This window comes from Simochromis diagramma, unplaced genomic scaffold, assembly GCF_900408965.1.
Source record: "Simochromis diagramma unplaced genomic scaffold, fSimDia1.1 OVJJ01000604.1, whole genome shotgun sequence".
Taxonomy (NCBI): domain Eukaryota; kingdom Metazoa; phylum Chordata; class Actinopteri; order Cichliformes; family Cichlidae; genus Simochromis; species Simochromis diagramma.
This window is the reverse complement of record NW_024387416.1, coordinates 5131242-5141577: the sequence shown is the minus strand read 5'-3', so window position 1 is coordinate 5141577 and position 10336 is coordinate 5131242. Positions and strand designations below refer to the sequence as shown.

Genomic DNA, 10336 nt, shown 5'->3' with positions numbered 1-10336 from the left:
AACCAAGATGGCGGCCCGCTATTGATTTTTTTTTTTCTTACTTTCAAACTTTATTGAGGCATATCAATGTTACAGCCAGTGCCAATGCACGTCGCCTCTACGTCTCTACAAAACACGGAAAGTCCCCAAAAATTAGGGACAGCTAACTACCCTACCATATGCGGCACAGTGCACTTAAGTCTGGTCTTTTACCTGTGAAAATAGGCCGAGCAGCCGGTGAAGAACCGCTCTTAGCGGTCAACAGACACACCGGACTAATGGCGACTGCACTTCCTGCGCAGAAGCCAATGGGGTTGAACTTCACCCCGTAACGTTATGAAAATTTAGAAGCGTTTCTTAACAATTACTAACATAAAATGCTTCCCTTCAAAAAATAAATTTCACGTTTCAAAAATAAAATCACAGTGAACACAACTTAGCTTGGCTAGCTACGTTAGCATAGTAGTTTGCGCCGGGGCTAACAACGTCGCTATCTTTTAAAAATTATAAGACAATTACAGTGGTCTGCATTAGAGTAACGTCAGTGTTAAATTTTCCAAAAAGAGTCCAACAATTTATGCTATCGCGGAATTAGCTGCTGTGTGTATATTAAAACACACAAACGCAGGGGCAAGCTAAGATGTATGTTATGTATGTTACGTCTAGGGTTGCCAACTCCCTGAAAAATAAATAAGGGACACCTCGTGGCCAGGGCCGGGCAACCCAGTTGTCTTTACCCTTCCCAGTGTGGTAGCTCTTTTTTTTGTGTGTGTGAAATTATTTTTTAACCATTTGACTTGAATTTGATTTAAGGAGATGCATATTCTTTGTGATATGACCATATGGGAAACAAATGATCATTTAGCCATTTATTTTTAGCTCAAAATGACAACATTAATGTTAAGTCTAATTGTTGAATGTTGCCATTGTGTTTCTTAAATTTGTATAGTCTTAGTTTAAGCAGTAGGATCAAAGCCATTCCTTTGATCCTGACCACCTCTCCAGCCACTCTGTGCTGGGGGAGGTTTTATTGTAGATACATCCTAACTTGAAGATCTGTTTCTTTTGATGTAAGCTTCCTGGGTTTATGACCCTTTGGTCAGCAGGAGGTCTCTCACACACACACACACACACACACACACACACACACACACACACACACACACACACACACACACACACACACACACTTACATACAGTGCCTTGTCTTCGTAACCAAAGGGGGGTTGCAAGGGGAGGTGTTGTGTAAACTATTGTTTGAAGTTTGTCAATAAAAGGCAGCGAGAGGAGGCCACCAGTGTGGTCATTGTCATGTGCTGGACATAGATGAGAGGCCTCCCTTGCGCAAGTAATAGATCGATCGACTGTCTTGTTTTCTTCATGATGAATAAGTCTCTAGAATTAGCGGGGTTGTGGAAACACAGACCCAACATTTATTTGGTCCTTCGGAGCCGGAGCCTAACACATTGCATCCACCGAGGAGAGGGAGAGGACGCCACCGCAACGTCTGGGATGATTGACGTAAAGCCCTGGTGTTTTTATGCTTGCCACCAGGCCGGGAAGTTTGCGCCTGACCTCCCCTCGGGATGGATGACGATTGACGGGATCCAGAGACTCTTCCCATGAACGTAAACAAACAGTGAGTACAGAAGGCCTTAGAGAGCGTCTCTATAACCGTGTGAATGAATGTGGGATCCTAGATAGAAACGCGTCACCGTGATTCTGCGTGAAACGTTTGAGTCCGGGGGAGCGCTGGTCACGAGAGCGCACGTGGACCCAAAACAATAGAGAGCGGCTACGGGCTGTGCGTTAAACGTGAGTCCGGGAGCGCGCTAGCCGCGTGAGAGAGACGCAGGCTTCTCCGCCATTTGGGGCGTAGAGAGTTCTCCGCCATTTGGGGCGTGGAGAGAACCTAGGTTCGGAGTCCGGAATCTCCGCCATTTGGGGCGTTGGAGAGTGTCCGAAGGTTGAATTCTCCGCCATATGGGGCGTTTGAGAGTTTTCAACAGAGAGCGCTAGCTGTGCGTGCAGACGCAAGCAATAGGCCTATGTTGTGTGTGTGTGCGGGCCAGACGTGGTCTGCGTGAATGTGGCTGATTGTTGTCTTGTAATGGAGAATAAAATGTGTAAGTCTGCCTTAGAAGGAGATTTAAAATTTATGGAGAAATTTTTACCAGGCAGCACGCAGTATGTAGGTTGTTGGCGTAAGAAATGTGGATTTGAAGGGACATTAGTGGAAGTTCAGTGTAAAATGCTGGTAGAAAGAATAGCTGTAAGTGTAGCAGGTAAAACAGGAAAAGCGAAGCAGAGGAAGGAATTGCAGTTGCTAAGTTGTGGCTGGAGCAGACTCAGAAGAGGAGAGAAGCAAGAATGTTAGCAGAAAGTAGAGCCAGAGAAGAGCGTGAGAGAGCAGAGGCAGAGGTGGAGGAGAGACTAAAGGCTGAGTATGGAGAGACATTAGGAGCAGCATTGAGTCCAAGACAGACTAGACAGGGTAGGAAACAGAAAGTAAAGTTAGTGAACACAAACGTTACAACTACATATCCATCCCTGACACAACACAAAAAAAAAACCACATGGTGTTTCTGTAACAGAGTGTGAAGATGAAGAAAGTTTTTCTCCTGATCAATTCCGCGAGTGTGAGTGTGTCTGACGTCATGGTGTGTGTGAAAGGTAGACGTGATTCTGCAGGTCACCTGCCCAGTGGACAAAAAGAAATAAAATAGTTGTGTGGATGAATGATAGCATGAAGAGTGTTTGGTGTTTCTCAGTCTGAAACAGCTGTAATGCTACTTTCTGTTTTGGAGAAAAGTACAGTTAAAGAAAAAAAAAAACAGAGAGAGAGGTGTGTTGTTTTAAGCAGTGATGAGAATAATGAAAGTGTGGTGAGAGATGAACACAAAAACATACTGAAAGTGCATTAACCATACTAACCCTACATGCATATACACATACAATGATACTCATGAAGACCAGACAGCATCTTAAGCATGAGATTCTGTTTGTCATCTTGTCCAAGTCACTAGTAAGATGAAAGTGATACATAGACTAGTGGACTGAATATTATAGGAGGACAGATGGTTGCATCATAGAGGGGAAAACAGAATGCTGATGAGAGGTCTTAAATGAGTGAGCTGATTGTGAGTTTCTGGTGTGTGAAGAAGTTTTACCATGGCACACATTTAGTTACATGAGAAGAAACTTATTATGTGCTGAGACAACAGGGTTATGCTGTATGTTGTGTGTATGGCTGATTGGATGAATGTTTGAGATTAAACTGGCTGTTTGATTGTCTTTATTACTAAAGTTGAACCTGCCAATTGGGTTGTGACGATTTATCCCCCTGGCATGAAGAACACGTGTCATGACTTAAACAAGGCCTTTCTTTCCATTATTTTCTTTGATTTCTTTTATTTTCTTTCTTTTATTTTGTTACTTTCATGGTGCACTGAAAGTTTTGTTTGATGATCCATATTTGAGCAGATCTGCACGATTAGAATCGAAGCGTCGTCGAGAAAACTGTTGCAAAGTGAGCTTCCCCAAAATTAAAATGGGCTCTTATTTGGGACTATCAGTAAACAAGTTCCTGTCCAAAAGGATTCAACGAGAAAATCCAGTCTAAATTATTTTTCTTTTTGAAATGACGTTGTTTTGCTGAGCGTGGAAACGAATGCGACGATAATTTCCACAATTAGCAAAAGAAGGAATCACTGAGTGAATGAGTAAGAATTTTAAAATAAATGGGGAACTGACTGACTGACTTAACACCATTGTGTGAAGTCAACCCCCACCTGACAAAGGTGTGGATGTATCTCTGTGTGTGTCTCTGTTACAGGAGCAGAAAGATGATAGCAACATCTGAGGTTGCGTGATGGTTTAACCTTTTAAATGCCATTTTTATGTTTGTGAATCTATCAGAGGTGTGTTATTCATGGGCTTGTGGTACTCACAGAAGTTACTGTGAGAAAGTGTGTACACACCTGCGCAGCGCTAACATTTGCATTTTTTCTTACAGCATTGCAGTTTTCATGTGATTTGATGATGTGGTTTTTAGCAGAACAACTGGTGGATGTTTGTTTCTTTATTACAGGTTTTGTTTTCTTTAAGAGTGCATGTAGCATTCAGCAGAAGCAGACAAGTGACATGAGTAAAACAAATGAGAGATTACGGTGTTTATGGAATAGTTTATTATGGGCTCATTTGCTGGCCACTTTTGGACCCATAATAATATATGAGTGGAGTGACTTTGCTTAAGAGAAGTCACCGATTACATTAGTGTTAACTGAGCACATGGGATGATCCATGTTTGAGGCGAATTATGGTAACAATAGTGATTTAATGATTTGAGAAAACCTGCACATGACACTTGTCTTGCTGATGCTGAATGCTTGTTACCCTTGTGATATACTTGTTTATAAGTGTGAAGTTTGATTTTACTTCCAGATCTTGTTTTCCAGGCCATGATGGTGAGTATGCAGGCTCCTGGTGGAGCCAGTTTTTAAGGCAGGGATCCAGGTTTGGTGAGTTGACGCATGAGAGTGTCCATGCGTCAAGAGGTGGGGTCCAGAAGTAACATTAAACAATGTTTTCTATTATTGTTGCAGTGATTTGTGTGATTAGCTGTTTATTTACAAGTATTAAACCTATGCAAGTGGTGCATCCATGTTCAGATGAGGCTTTGATGGCCTATAAGTGAAGTTCACTGATTACAATGTGGAATGACGTTGAGATGTTAAATAATTTGGAACAAATTATGGGAAAAAGTAGGAGTTTAATGAGTCTAGAATAAACCTGCAATGATACTTGTCTCTGTGATGCTGAATACTTTATTACTCTTATGATCTATAGTTGGTTGCAAATGTGAAGTTGTTTTAATTTTAAGACTTTGTCTTCTAGGATACAGGAGCTGGAAGCTAAACAAGCTGAACATTTAAGTGCTGATTAATGTTTTACACAGGGTTACAGCTTGGAGTGAAGCTGCTCCAAGGGACAAACCTTGGAGATTGTTTTAGGGAGACTGTGCAACACTCTTGTACATGTCTCATTGGGGAGTTGACACATGGCGAAAGCCGTGTGGCGAGAGGAGTGTCATTTTTTCAATTTGTAGATGTCGTGAGGTGCCATGACGAGAAGGAGTGGCTGAGAGGATCGCCCACAAGATGGGAGCTGAGCAGCGTTGGAAAATGAGAACCTGAGGGAGCGTGCCAAGCTCCAAAAAGTGACAGTGCAGAGGAGGTCCAGCGATGGACTTGTGGTTCTGTGAACAGCACAAATGCAAGGTGACTGTAAAATAACTAACAGCACTTTTTTCCACAAGTGAAGCCAGTAACTTACTATCCTAAAAGATTAGCTCTAGTTGCTCGTGCTTTACCTCCATGCGTGAGATCAGTATGTGCAGCAGCTTAAGCTGTACAATGTTTCAGGAAATAGTTTATTTCACCTTTGACATTGTTAGTTCCACACGAGGTAGATGTTTACTATTGCAGACTAAACTTACATTTCTGTCACCTACAAGACACTTGTCTTTACTGTTACTCTCACAACCACACATATTACCATAAAGTGGTGCACAATTCTGAATCTGTCCAACCCTTTTGCCAACGGAGGAGGGCACTTCTCATGAGTGTAGAGAGCGCGAGGAGAAGAAGTGTAAGCTGAGGGATGACTTAATAGATGTGCCACTCGTTGAGGGAAAGGTTTGGTTTGCTGATGGTTTGAGTTTTACAACAGCAGAGGGACAGACTAGAACACGTTTACTGTAGCAGACAGTGAGAGAGAGTTATCTATGTAGGACAACTAGCATGTTTCATATTTGCTTGAGCAGCAGAGATGCTAGCTTTAACGGAAGCGTGTAAAGCTGTAGAGAGACATTATACACTGATAGGCAGTATACATTTGCTACTGTACATTTCTTTGTAGTGCAGTGAGTGAGACGAGGTGTGACAACCTCTACAGGGAAACCTGCAGAACACACCAAGCTCTTGCAAAATCTGCTGGAGGCAGCGTTATTAACCAGTGGAATTGCCGTTTGTAAATGTGCAGCACACATGTGAGGGAAAGATCCAGTTGCATTAGGGAAAGTTTTTGCAGATAAGATCGCAAAAGAAGCAGCTGTAGTTAAACATGGTGTTAACCTTTTATCAGTACAACATCAGCAGACATGCAGGCCCACTCACCTACAGCAGGAAAACAGTTCTGACTTACAGAGGGAGCAAGCTTGCAGGATGATGTTTTTATCTGTGTGATAAACCAGTACTGCCTGATAATTTGTATAAGACTGCTGCTATTTTGAGCCATTGGCTATACCATGTCTCAAACAGGAGGGAGATGAGCAGTAGTTTATACTTTAGGATTATTAAATACTTTTAAAAAAAAACTTTTTGCAGGCAGAGAGAACTAATGGAACAGTAAAGTTAAGATTTAGGAAGACAGGCAGGACATGGTTAGACTGTATAGAATAAGTACATGAGGATTACTCCAGCAGAGAATGGTCTGACTCTTTGAGATTACACATGTTAGAGCATTTAGAGTTCCAGTCTTCTGTAGTGATGATAGAAAAGCAGAAGAGAGAGCATAGTAGCAGAATATATGCTTGAAAATGTTTAAAAGTAAAGTAGTTATGAGAACAAATGATCTGCCAGATGATTCTGTTTCTTCGCAGGAGCAGAGCCTGAAGTCTGGAGATTGGATGATGATAAGGCCATGGAGAGGAAGTGCTGGTCCAGTCCATGATGGGAAGGTCCATATCGGATGCTGCTGACGACGACCACAGCAGTGAAGATTGCTGGAAAGAACACTTGGATATATCAAGCGCACTGCAAGAAGGTGACACACATCCAGGCCAACTCGGAGTAAGTGGCAGGAAGACCGGGAACAAAGGGGGGGAAAGCCTCCAGGGCCCCTCGTCTCAATCCGGTGAAGAAACCAACTGAGCCACAGGTACTCATCAGAATGGCTGGGAATGTGCTGTGCATCTTCTGTGCCTGTGGACCCTGAGTGGGATGACAGGGAGCGCACTGGAACAGAGCAAACCACACCAAGTGCCGCATGGGTTTTTCAACAACTACTGGTGGCAGTTTAAGAGCACAACCGCTCACATAAACAACGAGACCAATGGTTATGCTTGTGATGCCACTGGCTACACATTCTTCTGGACTGTGGCCCTATAGCATCACTGAGAGCGAGACAGTTTGTTTGGTTGCTTTAGCAACACATCCAGGAACACTGTCAACTTTTCAACTGCTCTGAACCTGAATGGAAGGTTGATTCAGTAGCTGGGAAGGTGAACTGCTCTGGTAGGACAGACCGCTCGTCTGACTCAAAGAATATGACTTGTTGCAGGACATTATACAGTTAAACAAACTGGAAACAGGCCAATTGCCTATGTGTATGAAGGACAATGGATTAGTCCAAGTTGGAGATTAACCATGGAACATGGCAACATCACCTATTCTTTTGTCTTCTGCAAGAAGGATGTAAACAGAGAAGCCTTTTGTCTACATTTACATCATGAACACTTGAGGTTTTGAGCCAAGAAGATCAAAACACCTTGATCCAATTTCCTTTACAAAGCTTTTTCTGTGGTGACAACAGGACAGGAGAAGAGTTGTAAATGCAGAGAATTCACCAGTTGACTCTAACCCCCACAGGATGCCTACAGTGAGAAGATTTGGGGGGTTGATAGGAGTCATAAAGAAGGGTGTTGACTTGCTGCAGCTTTGAAGTTAGCTGAGAGCTACATGGACAAACAATAAAGTCAACTGATGCGTTTTAAATACCTATGTCTGTATACAGTTGGATTGTAGAGACATATGATTTTTGAGAATGATGATTCTTCTTGTTTGACCTTTGACATTCAGGTGTGTACTTGAAGAAATACATAATGAATTGCACGACAGGAGTAGATCCGCCACAAGGCTGGATAGCTTGGTTACTGTCTGGTCCTTGGTGGCATCTTCTTTTGAAAATATTAATTCCTGTTTTTGAACTGTTGATACTGATTTGCTTATGTATAGGATGTAGTTTACTGTGTATGAATGAAATCTACACTGACACTGTCTAAACAAAGGGTGCATAAGTTATAAGAAATTTAAGTATACAATGACAAGAAGGAGGGAAATGTTAAGTCTAATTGTTGAATGTTGCCATTGTGTTTCTTAAATTTGTATAGTCTTAGTTTAAGCAGTAGGATCAAAGCCATTCCTTTGATCCTGATACGCATGACCACCCACACGATCCATGTGTGTTGCTAATGTTTGTTTTCTTTAAGAGTGGCATGTGAGGATCGGCAGAAGCGGACAAGTGACATGAGAAAAACAAATAAGGGATGCAGGTTTATGGAATAGTTGAATATGGGCTCATTAGCCTGCCACTATTGAGCTCATAGTGATAAAATGGGTGGAGTGATATGTTTTAAGGAAAGTCAACAGATAAATTGGTGGAATAAATGGGGATGATTCTGATTGGGAACAAATTATGGGAATAATAGTGAGTTTAATGAGTGGAAAACCTGCACATGATACGTTGTCTGGTTATGCTGATACTTTGTCACTCTAGGATCTACAGTTGGTTGCAAATGGTGAAGTTTGATTTAACAGATTTGTCTTCCAGAGATAGGCTCCAGGTGAGGCTGGAGTTAAACAGCTTAACATGTGACTGCTGATTAATGTTTTTGCAACAGGGTTACAGGTTGGAGTATGGCTGCTCCAAGTGGAAACCCTGGAGATTGTTTTAGAGAGAATGTGCAACATTCTGTTGCATGTCCTCATGGGGAGTTGACACATGGTGAAAGCCACGTGGCAAGAGGAGTGTATTGTTTTTTTCGGTAGATGTCGTGAGGTGCCATGACGAGAAGGAGTGGCTGAAGGATCGTCCACAAGATGGAGAGTGAGGCCAGGAGAGAGGCTTCAGGAGGAGCAGGATCATCTTCAGCACAGCAGACATCACACAGAGAGCTGTGCTACGAGCTTCCAGGAGATCAAGAGGAGACTTCCGACAGCAAGAATTTTAAATAAAATGAAAGAGTCAATGTTGACGCTGAGGAAGACAACTAAGGTGTACGACGTGCTCTGCCTTAAATCTTCAGCAGCGCGTTGGAACACTGAGAACCTGAGGGATGGAGAGACGTGCCAAGCTCCAAAAGTGACAGCGCAGAGGAAGTCCAGCGTGGAATGGTGATTCTGTGTGAGGCACAAATACGAGGAGACTGGGAAATAGTTGACACCACACTTTTCCCCAAGGATGAAGATTACCTAAAGTGTGTCACTTGTGCCATGCAGATTTGATGGCTCTGCAGAGAAGCCTTCTGTGAGGGAGAGATGTAAACAGACGAGCCTTTATCTACATTAATTTATGTCAACTTCTTTAGGCTGGTTGAGGGGGGATTGGAGAGAAACGGTAAGTGTTAGGTGTGACTGTTTTTATTGTAACTGTGAATTTTTCTTAAGTGAATTGCCCAGAGACAGACCTGAATCCATTCCAGCGACCCATCATCATCACAGGCCACGGCGACGAGGAACCAAACGTAAGTGAAACAGGTAAATCAGATGAGTGTTTTGAATTAAGGCGGTATACAGTTGGACGACGTTAAGGGTCCACAATGCTCGTATACATTGATCTTTGCTGGTCATTGAGTGCAGGGCTTGCTGAACAGTTGAGTCCAACAGCTTTAATGGCCAGAGACAAAATCAGATGGCGTTAGATATGTTGTTGGGAGAAAAAGGGGGCGTTTGCGCGATGTTGGGGGATATGTATTGTACGTTCCATTCCAAATAACACAGTTCCTGAGCGGCTCTGTGACCGCGAGTTCTGGAAGGCCAAAGACGGTGTCCACCACAATGTTGAGCATTCGGGAATAGATGACCCGCTGGGAAGCGTGGATGACCTCTGTCCTTGGGCAATGGAAAGATTCATTATGTTAAGTAGGTTGCTTTTTTGTCTGTTTTTATTGCAGTATTAGTGACATGTGGGTGTTGTGTGTGCCTTGTAAGAGCAGCTCGTAGACTCCTCAATCGGCGGTGGGAGAACTGATACAAAGGCAGACACCATGATGCCACTTTGGGAAATGGGGATCACAGTATGAAAACATTATGAGGAGAGAGTTAGTTTAGTTTTATTGCTGCCATAGGCAATTTGTAGGAATGTAAGCGTATTTTAGAGTTAGAAAGTGTTAACATAGAATGTAGAAACTAGTAGAGACATGGACACTGCCCTCAATATAATAAGGCCTCACTGTGTCGTGAACTTAGGAGTAGATTGTAGGAGAGCCCTCCCCTACTTGAACTGTGAAAGTAAAACAGAGAGGACTTAATGCTGAGTGGAATTCCCCAGAGAAATGTTGGGGGGGGTGGGGGTCTC

The 10336-nt window shown here is 42.8% G+C and overlaps 1 long non-coding RNA gene across 1 annotated transcript; it reads left to right on the top strand.

The window, feature by feature from the left end:
* Positions 1 to 1081: 1081 nt before the first annotated feature.
* On the top strand, positions 1082 to 6079 carry LOC120721712. The gene is made up of 2 exons (XR_005693246.1): positions 1082 to 1619; positions 5088 to 6079. It is a non-coding gene; the product is annotated as an uncharacterized LOC120721712 (long non-coding RNA).
* Positions 6080 to 10336: the final 4257 nt, after the last annotated feature.